Source organism: Bufo bufo, chromosome 1 (assembly GCF_905171765.1).
Source record: "Bufo bufo chromosome 1, aBufBuf1.1, whole genome shotgun sequence".
NCBI classification, from domain to species: Eukaryota; Metazoa; Chordata; class Amphibia; order Anura; family Bufonidae; genus Bufo; species Bufo bufo.
Genome location: NC_053389.1, coordinates 478206052 through 478227971, shown reverse-complemented (window position 1 = coordinate 478227971; position 21920 = coordinate 478206052).

Below are 21920 nucleotides of genomic sequence, written 5' to 3'. Positions count from 1 at the left end.
ATGGAAGTTTTTATTTTTTGTCACAAGTTAGTGGAATATGAGACTTTGTATGAAAAAAAAATAAATCATCATTTTCCACTAACTTGTGACAAAAAATAAAAAATTCTAGGAACTTGCCATGCCCCTCACGGAATACCTTGGGATGTCTTCTTTCCAAAATGGGGTCACTTGTGGGGTAGTTATACTGCCCTGGCATTTTCCAGGGGCCCTAATGTGTGGTAAGTAGGTAAATGACCTGTGAAATCCGAAAGGTGCTCTTTGGAATGTGGGCCCCTTTGCCCACCTAGGCTGCAAAAAAGTGTCACACATGTGGTATCGCCGTATTCAGGAGAAGTTGGGGAATGTGTTTTGTGGTGTCATTTTACATATACCCATGCTGGGTGAGAAAAATATCTTGGCAAAAGACAACTTTTCCCATTTTTTTATACAAAGTTGGCATTTGACCAAGATATTTATCTCACCCAGCATGGGTATATGTAAAATGACACCCCAAAACACATTCCCCAACTTCTCCTGAATACGGAGATACCACATATGTGACACTTTTTTGCAGCCTAGGTGGGCAAAGGTGCCCAAATTCCTTTTAGGAGGGCATTTTTAGACATTTGGATACCAGACTTCTTCTCACGCTTTGGGGCCCCTAAAATGCCAGGGCAGTATAAATACCCCACATGTGACCCCATTTTGGAAAGAAGACACCCCAAGGTATTCAGTGAGGGGCATGGCGAGTTCATAGAAAAAAAAAAATTTGGCACAAGTTAGCGGAAATTGATTTTTTTAATTTTGTTCTCACAAATTCTCCCTTTCCGCTAACTTGGGACAAAAATTTAAATCTTTCATGGACTCAATATGCCCCTCAGCGAATACCTTGGGGTGTCTTCTTTCCAAAATGGGGTCATTTGTGGGGTGTTTGTACTGCCCTGGCATTTGAGGGTCTCCGCAATCATTACATGTATGCCCAGCATTAGGAGTTTCTGCTATTCTCCTTATATTGAGCATACAGGTAATGAGATTTTTTTTTTTCGTTCAGCCTCTGGGCTGAAAGAAAAAAATGAACGGCACAGATTTCTTCATTCGCATCGATCAATGTGGATGAAAAAATCTCTGCCAAAAAAAGAAAAAGGAGGGGAAAGGCGTCTGCCAGGACATAGGAGCTCCGCCCAACATCCATACCCACTTAGCTCGTATGCCCTGGCAAACCCGATTTCTCCATTCACATCAATCGATGTGGATGAATAAATCATTGCCGGGATTTTTTTTTTTATATATACAAAGTGTTTGCCAAAGTATATGAACACCGCCACCTCCTCAGCTCATATGCCTCGGCAAACGTATCTTTTACTGCAGAGGAGAAATCTCGTCTTGCAGCGCCGCATACACCGACTTGCGTGTAATCTGACAGCAGCGCAATGCTTCTGTCCGAATGCACATCAGTGCTGCAGCTAGTCGATCGGTTGGTCCACCTGGAAGGTAAAAAAAACAAAACAAAAAAGAAAAAACCAGGCCGCAAAGCAATAACTTTATTAACTTTAGAACAGAACATATTAACTTTTTTTTAACTTTTTTAACTTTTTTACTTACCGGTAATTTTTTTTTTGTTTAGTTTTTTTTACCTTTATAGAACAAACCTCTCCTTCCCCATGGGACAATGTGCAAAGCGCAAAGCGCCCAAAGATGTGGCAAAGTACGTTATGCACTTTATCCCAGGTGAAAGGAGAGGTTTGCAGCAGCTGTGAGTAAAAGGGCCCTAATAGCCCTGTGTGCCTGTCCTGTGAGATGCAATCCCTATGCTAAGTGTACCTGTGTGTGGTACTTCCGGAAACACTCTCCATAGCATAGGGCAGGCTGTTCAGCACAGTCAGGACAGAAATAGCGGGTGTCACGCCTTATTCCACTCCTGCTACAGACACAACATCTTTTTCGGGGTGACGGTTGGGTTGAGGTACCAGGAACGACACTGGGGAAATGTCGCTCGTGTAGACGGCTAACTACACTGGTGGATGGGGCCACGGAACCTCCTGGGTAAAGGAGGTTCTCGATGATCTCTTCCTGGAATTTGAGGAAAGATCGTGTTCTCCCAGCCTTACTGTAGAGAACAAAACTATTATACAGCGCCAATTGAATTAAATATACAGACACCTTCTTATACCAGCGTCTGGTTCTGCGGGAAACTAAATACGGAGACAACATCTGGTCATTGAAGTCCACCCCTCCCATGAGCGCATTATAGTCGTGGACTGAGAGGGGCTTTTCAATGACACGGGTTGCTCGCTCAATTTGGATTGTCGTGTCTGCGTGAATGGAGGAGAGCATGTAAACGTCACGCTTGTCTCTCCATTTCACCGCGAGCAGTTCTTCGTTACACAAGGCAGCCCTCTCCCCCCTTGCAAGACGGGTGGTTACAAGCCGTTGGGGGAAGCCCACGCGACTAGTTCGCGCGGTGCCACAGGCGCAAATCCGTTCTAGAAACAAATGCCTAAAGAGGCGGCCACACTTGTGTAGAAATTGTCCACATAAAGATGGTACCCCTTGCCGAATAAGGGTGACACCAAGTCCCAGACTGTCTTCCCACTGCTCCCCAGGTAGTCAGAGCAACCGACCGGCTCCAGGGTCTGATCTTTTCCCTCATAGATCCGAAATTTGTGGGTATAGCCTGTGGCCCTTTCACAGAGCTTATACAATTTGACCCCATACCGGGCACGCTTGCTTGGGATGTATTGTTTGAAGCCAAGGCGCCCGGTAAAATGTATTAGGGACTCGTCTACGCAGATGTTTTGCTCAGGGGTATACAAATCTGCAAATTTCTGGTTGAAATGGTCTATGAGGGGCCGAATTTTGTGGAGCTGGTCAAAAGCAGGGTGGCCTCTGGGACGGGAGGTGGTGTTGTCGCTAAAATGCAGAAAACGCAGGATGGTCTCAAATCGTGTCCTGGACATAGCAGCAGAGAACATGGGCATGTGATGAATCGGGTGCGTGGACCAATATGACCGCAATTCATGCTTTTTTGTCAGGCCCATGTTGAGGAGAAGGCCCAGAAAAATTTTAAGTTCGGAAACTTGGACTGGTTTCCACCGGAAAGGCTGGGCATAATAGCTTCCCGGGTTTGCGGTTATAAATTGTGTGGCATACCGGTTTGTCTCTGCCACGACTAAGTCCAAGAGCTCCGCAGTCAAGAACAGCTCAAAAAATCCCAGGGCCGAACCGATTTGAGCCGTCTCAACCCGAACTCCAGACTGGGCGGTGAAAGGGGGAACTACTGGTGCGGCTGAAGTTGGTGACTGCCAATCAGGGTTTGCCAGCACCTCAGGGATTCTAGGGGCTCTACGGGCCTGTCTGTGCGGTGGCTGCGACGGGGTAACTATTGCACGTGCCACCGTACCAGCTTCAACTGCCCTTCTGGTGCTCGCTACTTCACCATGTTGTACGGCAGTGCTGGTACTAGGTCCAGGAAGGGCTGCGCTGCTGGTGTATGCCTCACCACGTGATCCGGCAGCAACAGCCCCACTCTGCTGCTCTTGAAGCGGATCCTGCGCAACCTGTGGTCTAGCGACATGGGGCCGGGTACGCCTGGTGCTGCCAGGGACCTCCACCTCCTCGTCCGAACTTTGGGTCAGAGAGCCACTGCTTTCCACAGGTTCATATTCTGACCCGCTAGATTCGTCAGATGAGGGTTCCCACTCCTCATCCGACTGGGTCAGAATCCTGTAGGCCTCTTCAGAAGAATACCCCCTGTTTGACATTTTGGACTACTAAATTTAGGGGTATTTCCTGAGACTACCCAAGAAAAAAAGCAAGCCTGTCTTACAAAGGGGAGGCTAGCGAAGTACCGGAGGCCGCTGCGGTTGATAAAAAATATCAAAACTGATTTTTTTATCGCCGCAGTGCGTGTAAAGTGAATGTGCAGTGATCAAAAAAAAATAATTTTTTGTCACTGCGGTGGCGGCGGGCGTGGGTGAACGCACGTGTGGGCGACCGATCAGGCCTGATCGGGCAAACACTGCGTTTTGAGTGGAGGGCGAGCTAAGGTGACACTAATACTATTATAGATCTGACCGTGATCAGTTTTGATCACTTACAGATACTATAAAAGTACAAATGCTGATTAGCGATACGCTAATCAGCGAATAAAAGTGACTGCGGTGTGGTGGGGTGGGCGCTAACTGACGCTAACTACCTAACCAAGGGGCCTAAACTATCCCTAAAACCTAACAGCCAATACTAGTGAAAAAAAAAAGTGACAGTTTACACTGATCACTTTTTGTCTTTCACTAGTGATTGACAGGGGCGATCAAAGGGGTGATCAAAGGGTTAATTGGGGTGCAGGGGGGTGATCTGGGGCTACAGTGAAGTGTTTGGTGTACTCACAGTTCAGTCTGCTCCTCTGCTGGATCCAACCGACGAAAAGGACCAGCAGAGGAGCAGAGAAGCCATATAACAGATCATATTTACTAATATGATCTGTTATATGGCTTGTGATTGGATTTTTTGAAAATCGCCAGCCTGCCAGCCAATGATCGTTGCTGGCAGGCTTGCGACGAACTTCTTCTTTAACATTTGCCGGCCCGCGATGCGCATGCGCGAGCCGGCTTTGAGCGAAATCTCGCGTCTCGCGAGATGACGCGTATATGCGTGACTCTGCGCAGCGCTGCCACCTCCGGAACGCGATCCTGCGTTAGGCGGTCCGGAGGTGGTTAAGGTAATAATCCACCTTTCCACTACAATAATAGTGCCCTTGATTGCGTACCCATGTAGTAATACCTCCTTTGTGCCCGCACCAAAGAGTAATGCCCCCTTTGTTTCCCAAAGTATGCCCTCCTTTGTGCTCCCACACTGTAAACATTCTGTAACGGAGTGCCGGAGGCGCACTCGGTCTCCCATCAGCCGCAGACCTGCTGCTTAGCTTTGGGAGCAAGGATCTGTGTTTGACCTCGTTCCCAGGGCGGCTTTGCTAGCTGGGAGGCTCCCTGCTCCTAGGTTTGCCTTGAGCGCCTAGCTGATCACCACATCACATGACCCTCACTCCCCACTATAAATACAGGCAGCCTGCTGGCCACAGGTTGCCTGTTAATATAGGTTCCTGGCGTTTGTTGGATACCTGTATACTTACCTGATCCTGTTCCCTGACGATCCTTTGCCTGCTCCTCCTGTACTGCGCATCCCTCCTGGTATTTTGACCTCGGCTTCCACCTGACTATTCTTTGCTGACTCCTTTGGTACTTCTCGACTCTCCTGGTATTTATGACCCCGGCTTCTCCTGACCATTCTTTGCTTATCCCTCTGTACTGCGTTGTCCTCTTGGTTTTGACCCAGTCCGTTCACTATCCGTTATTTGACTTGTCTGTCCTTCCCGCACGTATCCTAAGTTAGGGACTGCCGTCCAGTTGTCCCCTGTCATCAGGACTTGTGAGGCAAGTAGGCAGGGCCAGGGGTGAGGGCGGAGAGCAGTGGTCACTATCCTCCCCCCTGTTTGTGTGTGTACGTGACCGTTACACATTCCCTTTTTATGTCCTCCACAAAGTAATAATTCCCCATTACGCTGCACTGTAATAATTGACCACTTTGTGCCCCTACAGTAATAATCCATCTGTGTCCCCACACAAAGTTATATTACCCCCATGTGCCTCCAAATTAATTACACTTCCCTTTAGCCTTCACTATAATAATGTTACATTATTGGGCCCCCTTGTGTCCCTCAACTCCAAAAATAATTAAAAAAATAATACTTATCTAATCCTCTTCCCCTGTTTAGCTGAGCAGCTCTAATCAAACAGCTTAATACAAGCAGTACCTGACACTGAGGGGAGCTACAGTTCATTGAGGGAATCATGAACCAAGGGCAACCTGTGAAGCTCTTGTGAACCCCAATAATAGTGGCCACAGAAAATATTGACACTTTGGGCACAATTTGGCCATTTTCACTTAGGAGTGTACTCACTTTTGTTGCCAGCGGTTTAGACATTAATGGCTGCGTGTTGAGTAATTTTGAAGGCACACCAAATTTACACTGTTATACAAGCCGTACACTGACTACTTTACATTGTATCAAAGTGTCATATCTTCAGTGTTGTACAATGAAAAGATATAACAAAATATTTACAAAAATGTGAGGGATGTACATCTGCAGAGAGAATAGTCTAGTTTTCCTACAGACTTGATTTTAAATACGCTAAGGCTTGAATACAATTTTAAGTTATTAAATAGATTTTATTTATTTTTTTACAAAGAGTGTATCTAATGCTAGGTTAACATCTGCGGTAGGTAACTCTAGCAGTATGTTTCGGAAGAGGAGCATAGCCAGACACTGCTGGGTACTGCCAGATCTCCATTCACTATAACTGGATCCGATGGGGATCCAGCGGGTTTCTGGCATAAATGCTGGCATTCTGCCGGGGAAAAAACACATGCATGCAGCAGCTCACACAAGCGCCAAAGACCCTTTAAATAGCTGATCGGCAGGGTGCTGGGAGTTAAGGATAGGTCATCAATATCATCAGGGGACTACCTCTTGAAGCTCATCAAGAGAATGCCAAGAGTGTGCAAAGCAGTAATCAAAGCAAAAGGTGGCTACTTTGAAGAACCTAGAATATGACATATTTTCAGTTGTTTCGCACTTGTTTGTTATGTATATAATTCCACATGTGTTAATTCATAGTTTTGATGCCTTCATAGAAAACTCTTTGAATGAGAAGGTGTGTCCAAACATTTGGTCTGTACTGTATGTAAATATAGGGGCATACATACATATCTATATGAAACAGGGAAAGTAAAGCAGCTCTCACCCATCGTCCACCTGCCTGGAGCACGGATGGCGGACTTGATTGCTGTGAAATAGTCAAGACCAAGAAAAATCCAGCTTCCAAGATGCAAAAGGTGGAATCTTTATTGTGCGTTTAAAATCCAATGCAAGACATCACAGGTTACAGTAACACGTTTCAGACCGCAAGTAAATCAGGGTCCTTCATCATGACAAAAAACTTGTGTACAAAACTCAGTTTAAAAAGGCTAATCCACACCTAACACCCCAATCATTGAGTCACATGTCCTGATTAAACTGACTCAGAACATGTGTCAACCATGAAGGGAGGGGAGGGAGGAAAAGACACTTGAAATACACATGAAAAAATACACATGAAATATATAGAAAAACATAATGGCAATGTTTAAAATTGGCAATGTGTAAAAAACATCAATGGCAGGCAAACATGAAATTAATATTGTAATATGAGATCATGTCAAAGATTTGCGGTCCAAACTCTGAACCGTTTTTTTGCTATTTAGCATATGATTCCGTTAATAGGCTCTAAGAGCCAATCTATTCACAATCTTATTACTTTCCTGTTCAAAGGACGAAATGTCCGAACAGTTACGCCTGGTATGGATCAGCTCGCCTTTTGGAATGTTGTATATTACGCGTGGTGGGTGACATGATGATGCATGCAAAATAGTATTGCCCGCGAGCTCTTTCCTAAAAGTGGAGGTGTTCACACTAGAACTAGCAGAATCACCGCTCAATTTTAGATCCAAAAAGGAAACTGACCTGGTGTCAAAATGCAACGTGAAAGAAATAGAGGGTACACATGAATCCATGTATTCGCCAAACAGTGGTATGGACGCCACATCCCCAGACCATACAAACAGCAGGTCATCGATGAAGCGCCCATACCACTGCAAGCGATCGCAGAAAGGGTGGACGTCGAGGAGGAGGAAGCTGCTCTCCCACCATGCCATAAATATATTAGCAATGGAGGGAGTGAACTTAGCCCCATCGACACCCCAGATACCTGCAAATAATAACATCCATTGAACATAAAGAAATTATGTTTCAAGAGAAAGCTGACCGACATCTCCAAAAATTCTTGCAATTCACAGGTATAGTTGCTATAGGTATTAAGGAACCAACACAGAGATCGCAGCGCCAATGCATGTGGTATATTCGTATAAAGTGACACCACGTCTGCAGCAATCCAAACATAATCCTCTCTCCATTGGAAAGACGACATGGCCTGTAACACAGATCCAGTGTCTTTTATGAAACCAGGGATGAGGGGAATGAGAGTTTGCAATAGCGAATCTACCCATTCAGACAAACGTTCTGAAAAGCTACCTATACCCGCCACAATGGGCCGCATTGGTGGAGGAAACACATCTTTGTGGATTTTTGGCAGAGCATGAAAAATAGGGATGACCGGGCAGGTAACATAAATGTAATCCTTTTCTTTTTGCAATAAACAGCCAGAATTAAGGCCAATGGATAATAAATCTGCAAGTTTCTTCTGAAAAGAGGGGAGCGGGTTGTCCTGGAGTGCCCTATATACATCCGGATCACTCAGCATTAGCAATATTTGGGACTTATAAACGCCACTATCCAAAATGACAACTGCTTCCCCCTTATCAGCCTGCTTGATTACCAGGTCATCCCTATCTCGTAAAGCCGCCATCTCTCCTTTCTGGAGATTAGAAAAATAACCAATGTGCAGACCATCATGCATTGTATTCTCACTACGGTGTAGTTTAATATCATTATGCAATGCACATAAGTCCCTCTCTACCATTTCTTGATACCTATCCAAAGCAGGTGAGCGAGACTGCAATGGATAAAAATCTCTATTATTGACTTTAAATGTGACAGTTATTCACCAAACAAAGATCATCATGTCTAGCGTGCATTTCCTGCAGTGACACTAGATGGGTTAATTCCCCAAAGGAAACAGCAGGTGAAACACGCAAGACAGAACAATCATTGAGTGGGACAGCAGGATCAACCCTATTGGTATTTGCTTCTTGTTCTAATGCACTTGAATGGAAGTGCTTTCTAAGGGTGAGAATGCGAGCCAATCTATTCACATCTAATATGGTTTTGTATAAATCAAAATAATAGGAGGGGGAAAAAGATAAACCTTTTTTCAGAACATTAATTTGGTTCTCTGAAAGAATAGGAGCAGATAGATTCACCACTTGTAAGTCCTCTACTTTCTCCTGTGCCGTGATGGATATCGATGAGATTTTTCTCTTATGCTTTCTTCCGGCGCGTCGTTTTTTTGCATTCCTCTTATGCTTGGAGGGATCCTTAGCAGACATCTCTACTTTGGGTGCATGTGTGTCATTGTCCCCAGATGATGAGTCCAGTGAATCCAGATCAGCAGAACTGAAAGAAACTCTCTGGGAGGATTTTCTCCTAGAGCGAGATCTCCTCAATCGTGGAGTAGATGCTCTATTATCTGCCCAGGTATAAACTGCATCATTTTTATAGTCCAGTAAGTCCCGGTTCTATTTCTTTTGCCTGAATTGTATCAGCTCATCCTCAAGCTTGTTTATATTTACTGTCAGTTTGAGATCCAGATCAGCAAATACCGGATTATCCACATAAACTGTAAAATTGTCCTGAGTAATCTGAATTTCATCTCTCAGGTCAGCAAGAGCTGTTTGCTCATGTTGCGCAATCAACTGCATCAGTTTAGTGGAACAATCTGATAAAATTGCCTGCCATTGTAAAGTGAAGGATTCTGAATAAACTGTAGTGGGTTTCTTTTTGAGTCTCAAACCCCGCGGAATCATATTTTTATCAATATACTTTTGTAGCGAGGTTAGGTCCCACCAGGTGCGTAACTCCTTCACTAAAAGCTTTTCAAGTGTAGACATAAGTCCCCTGAGATTGAAGCTGTCTTGCATGTTTGGATCCGGAACCTCAAAAATTGCATTCATTTTGAGCATACGTGCGGCATTCTCACCCATAGGGCGTAGAGAAGCATGTGCCATGGTTCACGGAACACTGGAGAAATCGCACTGTATATGTGAATAGATGGGGAGTGCACGCTGTCCGAAGCAACAATATGAAACAGGGAAAGTAAAGCAGCTCTCACCCACCGGCCACCTGCCTGGAGCACGGATGGCAACCTCCGGACTTGATTGCTGTGAAATATTCAAGACCAAGAAAAATCCAGCTTCCAAGATGCAAAAGGTGGAATCTTTATTGTGCGTTTAAAATCCAATGCAAGACATCACAGATTACAGTAACGCGTTTCAGACCGCAAGTAAATCAGGGTCCTTCATCATGACAAAAAACTTGTGTACAAAACTCAGTTTAAAAAGGCTAATCCACACCTAACACCCCAATCATTGAGTCACATGTCCTGATTAAACTGACTCAGAACATGTGTCAACCATGAAGGGAGGGGAGGGAGGAAAAGACACTTGAAATACACATGAAATATATAGAAAAACATAATGGCAATGTTTAAAATTGGCAATGTGTAAAAAGTGATCCGGATGTATATAGGGCACTCCAGGACAACCCGCTCCCCTCTTTTCAGAAAAAACTTGCAGATTTATTATCCATTGGCCTTAATTCTGGCTGTTTATTGCAAAAAGAAAAGGATTACATTTATGTTACCTGCCCGGTCATCCCTATTTTTCATGCCCTGACAAAAATCCACAAAGATGTGTTTCCTCCACCAATGCGGCCCATTGTGGCGGGTATAGGTAGCTTTTCAGAACGTTTGTCTGAATGGGTAGATTCGCTATTGCAACCTCTCATTCCCCTCATCCCTGGTTTCATAAAAGACACTGGATCTGTGTTGCAGGCCATGTCGTCTTTCCAATGGAGAGAGGATTATGTTTGGATTGCTGCAGACGTGGTGTCACTTTATACGAATATACCACATGCATTGGCGCTGCGATCTCTGTGTTGGTTCCTTAATACCTGTAGCAACTATACCTGTGAATTGCAAGAATTTTTGGAGATGTCGGTCAGCTTTCTCTTGAAACATAATTTCTTTATGTTCAATGGATGTTATTATTTGCAGGTATCTGGGGTGTCGATGGGGCTAAGTTCACTCCCTCCATTGCTAATATATTTATGGCATGGTGGGAGAGGAGCTTCCTCCTCATCGACGTCCACCCTTTCTACGATCGCTTGCAGTGGTATGGGCGCTTCATCGATGACCTGCTGTTTGTATGGTCTGGGGATGTGGCGTCCATACCACTATTTGGCGAATACATGGATTCATGTGTACCCTCTATTTCTTTCACGTTGCATTTTGACACCAGGTCAGTTTCCTTTTTGGATCTAAAATTGAGCGGTGATTCTGCTAGTTCTAGTGTGAACACCTCCACTTTTAGGAAAGAGCTCGCGGGCAATACTATTTTGCATGCATCATCATGTCACCCGCCACGCGTAATATACAACATTCCAAAAGGCGAGCTGATCCATACCAGGCGTAACTGTTCGGACATTTCGTCCTTTGAACAGGAAAGTAATAAGATTGTGAATAGATTGGCTCTTAGAGCCTATTCACTAAATCATATGCTAAATAGCAAAAAAACAGTTCAGAGTTTGGACCGCAAATCTTTGATCTTTCCTGATACAAACCCCACGGATACAGCGGGCAACAGCAAAGTGAATAGCCACACTCCCATTACGTTTGTCACTCAGTACAGTGGCGAATACAGGGAAATATGCAAAATTATTAAAAAACATCTACCAGTCCTCAGCTTTGATGAAAAGTGGTCAGAAATAATAGCGGGAGGTATTAGATGTGCTGCAAAAAAAGCTCCCACATTAGGCAGTCTCATCAGTCCCAGTTTATACAAAGAGAAAAGCAATGTGACACCGACCTGGCTTTCAACGAAGGGGAGCTATAAGTGCGGGCACAGTAGGTGCATTTGTTGTGATTATTTTCAAGTAAGCCAGTTCTTCCATTCTATGGCTAATGCCAAAAAATTTAGCATTAATAGCTACTTGAATTGCAACACAAAAAATGCTATCTACTTAGTGACCTGCCAAATGTGCAAGTTGCAATATGTAGGTTGCACTTCCAACCAAATAAAATCTGCAAGCATATATCGGATATTCCGCATTACAGAAATCGCAACGTATCTGCAGTTAGTGAACATTTTGCAGTTATACATGGTGGTGAAGTGACCCATCTGAGAGCCCAAGGTATAGAAAGGGTCTTTATTCCAGCCAGAGGTGGCGACCTGAGGAGAAAGCTGCTTAATAGAGAGGCTTATTGGATGTTTTTACTCGCCACGCGATATCCTGAAGGTCTGAACAAGAGACATGATCTCATATTACAATATTCATTTCATGTTTGCCTGCCATTGATGTTTTTTACACATTGCCAATTTTAAACATTGCTATTATGTTTTTATATATATTTCATGTGTATTTTTTCATGTGTATTTCAAGTGTGTCTTTTCCTCCCTCCCCTCCCTTCATGGTTGACACATGCTCTGAGTCAGTTTAATCAGGACATGTGACTCAATGATTGGGGTGTCAGGTGTCGATTAGCCTTTTTAAACTGAGTTTTGTACACAAGTTTTTTGTCATGATGAAGGACCCTGATTTACTTGCGGTCTGAAACGCGTTACTGTAACCTGTGATGTCTTGCATTGGATTTTAAACGCACAATAAAGATTCCACCTTTTGCATCTTGGAAGCTGGATTTTTCTTGGTCTTGAATACATATCTATATATACACACGTACAACCTGGGGGCATATATAAGTATATATACAGACATGTATGTAAATTACAGATTGTCATTATCTGCCACTTTCTCACCCACGGAGACCGAGGTTGCAGGCCTCACATGAATTGGAGGGTGCTTGACTTGCTGGAGTATCGTATGATTTTGAATTCTGCAAGGGAATTGTCTTCTGGTTCTCTGTTTAAAGGGCCTTTGGGTTTATACGAGATGACATCAGCACCGAGGAGCTCTTTGCCAGCCACTGCTCCATTAAGAGTAATTATCTTCTGGAGCATCTATACAATCCTTCACCCAGGAGAGATAGTAACATAGTAACATAGTATATAAGGCCAGAAAAAAAAACATTTGTCCATCCAGTTCGGCCTGTTATCCTGCAAGTTGATCCAGAGGAAGGCAAAAAAAAAAACCTGTGAGGTAGAAGCCAATTTTCCCCACTTATTCCAATCAAGCAATCAGAATAACTCCCTGGATCAACAACCCATCCCGAGTAACTATAGCCTGTAATATTATTACACTGCAGAAATACATCCAGGCCCCTCTTGAACTCTTTTAGTGAAATCACCATCACCACCTCCTCAGGCAGAGAGTTCCATAGTTTTACTGCTCTACCATAAAGAATTCTCTTCTATGTTTGTGCACAAACCTTCTTTCCTCCAGACGCAGAGGATGTCCCCTCATCACAGTCACAGTCCTGGGGATAAATAGATGATGGGAGAGATCTCTGTACTGACTCCTGATATATTTATACAAAGTAATTAGAGCTCCCCTCAGTCGTCTTTTTTTCTAAAGTTAATAACCCTAATGTTGATAATCTTTCAGGATACTGTAGTCCCCCATTCTAGTTATTACTTTAGTTGCCCTCCTCTGTACCCTCTCCAGATCTGCTATGTCTGCCTTGTTCACAGGAGCCCAGAACTGTACACAGTACTCCATGTGTGGTCTGACTAGTGATTTGTAAAGTGGTAGGACTATGTTCTCATCACGAACATCTATGCCCCTTTTTATGCAACCCATTATCTTATTGGCCTTGGCAGCAGTTGCCTGACACTGGTTTTTACAGCTTAGTTTGCCGTTCACTAAAATTCCTAGGTCCTTTTCCATGTCAGTGTTAACCAGTGTTTTACCATTTAGTATGTACAGGTGACTTGCATTATTCCTTCCCATGTGCATAACCTTACATTTGTCAGTGTTAAACCTCATCTGCCACTTATCTGCCCGAGCCTCCAATCTATCCAGATTCATCTGTAACAGTATACTGTCCTCTTCCATGTCAATTACTTTACACAGTTTAGTGTCATCTGTAAAAATGTATATTTTACTGTGCAAGCCTTCTACAAGAGCATTAATAAATATATTAAAGAGAATAGGGCCCAATACTGACCCCTGAGGTACTCCACTAGTGACAGTGACCCAATCTGAGTGTGTACCGTTAATAACCACCCTCTGTTTTCTATTACTGAGGCAGTTACTTACCCACATACAGACATTTTCTCCCAGTCCAAACATTCTCACTTTATATACTAACCTTTTATGCGGTACAGTGTCAAATGCTTTGGAAAAGTCCAGATATACGACATCATTGATTCGCCGCTGTCAAGTCTAGAACTTACCTCCTCATAGAAACTGATTAAATTAGTTTTACATGACTGATCCCTCATGAAGCCATGCTGATATGGCGTTATTTGCTTATTTTCATTGAGGTACTCCAAGATAGCATCTGTTAGAAAACCTTTTGTTTACCCATGACAGATGTTAAACTTACTGGCCTATAGTTTCCAGGCTCTGTTTTTGTACCCTTTTTGAATATTGCCACATTTGCTATGCGCCAATCCTGTGGAACACTCCCTGTCAGTATAGAGTCCTTAAATATCAGAAATAAGGGTCTGGCTATGACATTACTTAATTCTCCTAGGATACGGGGGTGTATGCCCTCTGGTCCTGGCGATTTGTCTATTTTAATATTTTTAAGATGCCGCTGTACTTCTTCCTGGGTCAGACAGGGCACTTTTAATGGGGAATTAACTTTTACATTCTGCATTTCATCTGACAGTTTATTTTCTTCAGTGAATACAGTGGAGAAAAAAATATTTTATAGCTTTGCTTTCTCCTCAACGCTCTCTGCAACTCCCCCCTCATTACTCTGTAGAGGACCGACACCTTCAAATTTGGCGGCTTTTATTTGTTTTTTACATATTCTATTTTTTTCCTTCGTTTTTCAGTGCTTCCTCGCTACCCTCCTGTTTTTAGTGATTTAAATGCTTTCTTTTTTTCATTTATTGCTTTCTTTACAGTTCTATTTATACACATTGGTTTTTGGTTGTTCCTTAACCTTTTATTCCCATAAGGTATGTACCTCTCACAATTAGATTTTAGAATGCTTTTAAAAAATATCCCATTTTGTGGCTGTATTTTTATTTTTGAGGACTTTGTCCCAGTTAGTTAGGCCTATGGCCTCTCTTAGCTGGCTAAATTGAGCTTTTTTGAAGTTTGGTATTTTTGCTCCTCCCTGAAGAAACACTCTTTTGAATGATAATTGGAAGGTTATTACTTTATGGTCACTATTTCCCAGGTGTCCCCCAACCTGCACATCTGTTGTTCTGTCAGGTCTATTGGTTCGGCCTGTCATCCTGCAAGTTGATCACCTGTAGTGGATATTGAAAACTTGTTGCCAGGTTTTTGTACATGGAACAGCTGACCATTAAAGGTCCTAAACGGAAAACACTTTGTGATCAACTTATTGTCAAAAGAATCTTCTAACAAGTAAAGATTCTCTGAAATTAGGGCTGCAATGATCAATCGAAGTCCAGTATGGCCGTCCCTCTAGTCGGGTCCTGAACCAGTTGGGAAAGGTAATTGTCTTTGGTTATTGCCAAGAACCTGTTTCCTTTATGAGATATACAAGTTTCGGTTTCGCAGTCTATATCGGGGTAGTTGAAGTCCCCCATAATAACCACCTCATTATGATTTGCCGCCTTGTCTATCTCGTGTAGTAGTAGATTTTCTGTGGACTCTGGTATATTAGGTGGTTTATAATAAACTCCTATTAGTAATTTATTATTATTTTTGCCTCCATGTATTTCTACCCACAGTGACTCCACATGTTCATGTCCCTCGTATCTTCCCGGAGTGTGGGCTTTAGACAGGACTTTACATAAAGGCAGACCCCTCCCCCTCTCTGGTTTTGGCAATCCTTTATAAACAGACTGTAACCCTGTACATTAACCGCCCAGTCATAGCTATCATCCAGCCATGTCTCAGTTATTCCCACTATGTCATAGTCCTCCTCACACATCACTAATTCCAGTTCCCCAGTTTTATTAGTGAGGCTTCTGGCATTAGTATACATGCATTTAAGAGGTTTATGTATATTTTTTACCCTATACTTTTTCTTCTGAGCTGTTCTAGTCCCTCCATCCATTCCTCCCCCAGTCCTATTACCTTGCCCCCAGTCTCTATCTGCACTATCTTCCCATCCTATAATGTAATTACCCTCCCCCCAGTCCCTAGTTTAAACACTGCTCCAACCTTTTAGCCATCTTCTCCCCCAACACAGCTGCCCCTTCCCCATTGAGGTGCAGCCCATCCCTACGATAGAGCCTGTAGCCGACAGAGAAGCCAGCCCAGTTCTCCAGGAACGCAAACGTCTCCTTCCTACACCAGTTCTTGAGCCACTTGTTAACCTCCCTAATCTCCTGCTGCCTTTCTTGTGTGGCTCATGGTACCGATAGTATTTTGGAAAATAATACCTTTGAGGTCGTCCTTGCCCTAAGCTTTTGATCTAAATATATGTATCCTTAAATTGCTGTTCCAGGACTGCATACATTAGACAAGATGTGCACTGGACTGCGCTGTCAATAATGGAACAGATACTAAGTGGGGATTACGCAAGAAAAGAGAAAAATACAATATAGTGCAGTGATAAGAATCTAACTTACTGTAGTCCCCTCCTAAAGTCCCTGAATCTCAAGTCACGTAATCTAAAGTCACACACTTAATACAAACACACACTTGAAACAAACACGCGAACGCTCACAAACTCGCGTTATTTGCCTGCTTGTATAAATGCAGCTCTCAAACCAGCCTGCTTTTTTTCCTCTGGATTCAGATGATATACACTCCAATAAAGAGACCCCATGGGAGGTTCGCCGTAGGCCTCCCATCTGTTAAAGCCCATTGCGCCTACCCGGTCTCGAGAACAATGGCCTGAAGTTGCCCCAGAGGCCACACAGGCCCACAGCCTTTATCATGACCGTGAGGAATTAAGATACTGACCTTCTCCCAGCCGGGAGTTTGGGCCAAAGATCCATCGAATTATCCAGGCCCTAGGATCTTCAGATCCTTGGTAAATCTAGTGCTGTGCACTACCATCTCCTTGTTAGGGACAGGTAATACTGTCACACTTAGCTTGGTCATCACCATCAGGTCTGGACCAGGCATGGCATACATGATACTATGCTTTCCACCCAGTGCCTTCTCATACCGGGCCTGACGTTGCAATACAACATCCAGATATATATTGCATATAGTACCCTGATCGCCCATCGCAATGCAAGGAGGCAAAGTTATGTTGAGTTACAATACTAGTTTGTAAAAAAAAATCCGACCTCAATAACTGTAGGGGCGGGAGTTGAGGACTGAGTTAATGAGAGAATAGCAGCGGGGATGAATGCTTTGTGGGAGTATGATGAGCCAAGCCTTGTCTGTATATTAGCTCCTAGACCTACTGAAAGTCATGAGTGTTTGGTAGAAAATACACGTGTTATTTTCCATTTGGAGGGATACTCCCCTGTCAAAGCTGTGGCTAGGTAGTAAGTAATTTGACTGCACTGCAGCTTCCTGCCATCAAACATAAGTGTAATTTCTGCAGGCAACATCCCATAGCTAGATTATAATTTTCAAGTAGACAGGCTGCACAGCACTACAAGATTTATCCTTCAATGAATGAAAGCTCAAGATATTGTAAGAAATGGCAATGTTATTTATGTATAAAATAAGTTTCAAACTTTTCAACAGCATCTTGTAACTATTAAGTATGGACAACTAGTAGTCATTTTGACTAATTTATGACGCTATTGACATGTTGCCAGAAAAGTATATAGGTAAAAGCCTTTTAGTATGTTTGCAGGGGAAGTGTTATTTATAGATGGTTGTGTAGGAGTTGCTAGAATTTTTAATTACAGCTGTGCTTTAATTATGCATTTGCTTGAAAATATCAGAATCCACTTCCCATAAACAATTTGACAGCAAACACTTATACATACATTTCTAAATACAGTACGTTTTCCGTTCATTCTATCATATTTACATTTATGCAGAAAATACCCAAAAATGTCTCTTTGTTCTCTATCTTAAATGAAAATTTCGTTCCCATCAGATAGGCCTCCTTCAGGAAAGGATTTTTAATGCATTTCAAAATCCTTTTTGTAGTATTTTTACATGCGTTTTAGGGCGTACCATAGATTTTTTTTTTTTTAATCCCTACATTCATAAACAGAGACACAATGGCAAAGCAGGAGCAAGCCCCTTGCATCTTAAATACCATGAAATCGAGACATCAAAAACACAAAGGACTACAGCAACTAGAAAGTGAATGTCAAGTTGCTCTTTGATATTGGAAGGACATGGCGTCTCAGACGATCCTGTGATGCTAAGTGTCAGAGGCAGTCACAGTATATAGCGGAGTGTTCAAATTCCCTCCAATAGAACCATGTTTTGTGGAACTTGTAATATGTGTCTTGTACGGAGGATGTCAGATACTCATGTACTTTATGTCTCCTTAGAAATCCAGAGTGAGATCGAGTGGAAGACTTATGCCATAGGTATGTGGACCTTGACAGCAATGAGATGAAAAATGTCCAATAGGTGCAGACATACCCCTTTAATTTCCTCTGTATCATAGTAACATAGTACATGAGGCCGAAAAAAGACATTTGTCCATCCAGTTCGGCCTGTCATCCTGCAAGTTGATCACCTGTAGTGGATATTGAAAACTTGTTGCCAGGTTTTTGTACATGGAACAGCTGACCATTAAAGGTCCTAAACGGAAAACACTTTGTGATCAACTTATTGTCAAAAGAATCTTCTAACAAGTAAAGATTCTCTGAAATTAGGGCTGCAATGATCAATCGAAGTTATCGATAATATTCGATAACGGGATTCATTGTCGACGAATTCCGTTATCGAATAATCGGCCAATTCGTTGCTATGCGGCGCTATGCCTGCGGGTCCTTAACCGGCAGTAACTTTTACTTGAACTTTAAATCAGCGCATCTTTATTACCTTACAATGAAGCTCCGGTAACAGGCAGAGCGGGCGGCGGCGTCACGTCACTTACTCACGTGACGCGCCTGCTCCGCCTGCTTCATTCATAAAGTGGGCGGAGCAGGCATGTTACGTTCATAACAGTGTGTCATATACAGATCCCCTATAACAGTGTGACATCCACAGATCCACCTTAACAGCGCCATCTACAGATCCCCCATAATAGTGTCATCCACAGATCCCCCATAACAGTGTCATCCACAGATCCCCCATAACAGTGTCATCCACAGATCCCCCATAACAGTGTCATCCACAATTTGTTTTAATGTGGCCTTTGAACATAATTTTTCAAGTACAATCATATAAACCCCTTGTTTTGTCATTTTGGTGTTTTTTCCCGATTAATCGATGAAATTATCGACAACTAATCGATTATTCAAATAATCGTTAGCTGCTGCCCTACTTTTAATATCTGCAATATGATCCAGCTTTAAGCCCTGAGCCGCAGGGTGAGCCCTGATTTCCGGCAGCAGTGACATGTGATGAGATGTTCTTTTAGGAGGCAGGACTGTACAAAGATGGGTATACGGCAAGACAGGGGAGCCAAACATGTGCCAGAGAAGGTGAGTATAGTGTTTTTTATTTTAAAGAAGTGTATTTTTTTTTGCTTAGTATTTGCAGATTTTGCTGCAGATCTGTGGGTAATCAGCAGCAAAGTACACAACTGGGGTTTGTTACAAATTTTGACTTCCTCATTAAACTCCAAAAATCCACAACAAATCCAAGTCAGGAACTGACATACAGATACAGTATAAAAGTCCACACAGCAGGTCATTTTATGCAAGGAAAATTTAATGCAGAGCATGGATGAGATTTGTACAAATTTTATTCACTATACACAAATCCAGAAGAAAAATCTGTAGAAATTCTGGTACATGTGAGCCAGAATGCTGTCCTCCTACCCAATTTGCCACATAAAAAAATATAAACAGGTTGACATCTTAGATTTCCGGCAGCAGTGTGAAGTTTGAGGAGAATGGTGTTGTGAGATGTCTCCCTGGTGCTACCGCTAGCAGGGATAGACGACGGATCGTTAATATTGTTAGGCAAGCAAAGCAGGAAAGGGAAGTGGATGTTATTCTCCATCTTGGGACAAACGATCTGGCTTGCAATGAGGTTTCAAAGGTGAAAGAAGCTTTTCACACACTTGGAAAGGATATACAGGAGGTTGCATCAACTGTTTCATTCTCTGAAGTTTTGCCTGTGCATAACCTTCAGCATGACAGGAAGATGCGCATTAAGGAATTCAATGTATGGCTTGGTGAATGGTGTCTGAACCAAGGGTTTGGCTTTGTGTCTCATGTTAGCTCTTGTTGGAATGGAAAAGAACTGTACAAGAAAGATGGTTTGCACCTTTCTCTCAAAGGAACGAATGTCCTCGGTGAACAGTTCCAGGTATTTGCTAAGAAGCATTTAAACTAGGAAAGGGGGGCAAAAGAGTGATAATCCAGCAGTCCAACTGCCCCCCGAAACAATGCCAGAAAAGGGCAGTAGCACAAAGGTTAAGAAATGACAAGCTCAGAGTCTTGTCTACAAATGCTCGCAGTCTAGGAAATAAGATCAATGAACTTGAGGCTATAATGGCATCTGAGAATATAGATGTAGTGGCTGTTACTGAGACGTGGTTCAAGGGGAGTAATGACTGGGATATATCAATACCAGGGTTCTCTCTATACAGGAAAGACAGAGAAGGCAAGAAGGGGGGAGGGGTGGCCCTGTATGTGAAAGATAACCTAAAATCTAATTTGATACAAGTTAGTGAGAACAATTTAGAGTCAGTTTGGGTTACCGTGCAGCTTGATAATCATAAGGCAACTCGTGTAGGTGTGATATATAGACCACCTAGCCAAGTCAAAGAATTAGATGATCTACTAGTTGAGGAAATAGCTAAAATGACATTGAAGGGGGAAGTTATCATTATGGGAGACTTCAATCTTCCAGATGTAAACTGGAAAACCAAAATAGCTAGTTCTGCCAGGAGTACAGATATTCTAAAATCCCTACTGGGATTATCTCTACAGCAAGTAGTGGAGGAGCCAACCCGGAAGGAGGCCATTTTAGATTTAGTATTCACAAATGGGAATTTGGTATCTGATATTACTGTAGGGGAAAGCTTGGGATCTAGTGATCACCAGTCAGTGTGGTTTACTATAAGTACAGTGACTGAGTCACACCACACAAAAACAAAAGTTTTAGATTTTAGAAAAACAGACTTTTCTAAAATTAGATTAGTGGTATACAAGTCCCTATCAGACTGGAACAGTTTCATTGGAGTCCAGGAGAAATGGGACTACTTAAAAGTGGCACTATTGAAGGCAACAGAAAATTGCACTAGGCTTGTCAGTAAAAGCAAAAAAAGGAAGAGACCACTGTGGTACTCAGCAGAAGTGGCCAAAATCATTAAAAACAAAAAGATAGCATTTAGGAATTATAAAAAAAAACAAAACGAGGATGACAGACAAATTTATAAGATTAGGCAGAGAGAGGCCAAACAAGTTATAAGAGCTTCCAAAGCACAGGCAGAAGAGAAATTAGCTCAGTCAGGAAAAAAAGGCCAGAAGGCATTCTTCAGATACATAAATGAAAAAAGGAAACTAAAACAAGGAATTACCAAATTAAAAACAAAAGAAGGAATGTATATAGAAGAAGATAAAGAACTAGCTGACTGCCTCAATGAATATTTCTGTTCAGTTTTTACAAAGGAAAATGAAGGAGAAGGACCTCAGTTAGGAAAGAAGACTAATGAATCTTTTGATGCATGTGTCTTTACAGAGGAAGAGGTTCTAAGTCAGCTGTCTAAAATTAATACAAATAAGTCACAGGGGCCTGATGGGATACACCCAAAGCTATTAAAAGAGCTCAGCGTTGAACTAGCAAAACCATTAACAGATTTATTTAACCAATCGCTGGCAACAGGAGTCGTCCCAGAAGATTGGAAATTAGCAAATGTTGTGCCCATTCATAAGAAAGGTAGTAGGGAGGAATCGGGCAACTATAGGCCAGTAAGCCTGACATCAATAGTGGGGAAATTAATGGAAACCATACTTAAGGAGAGGATTGTGGAACATCTAAAATCCCATGGATTGAAAGATGAAAAACAGCATGGGTTTAC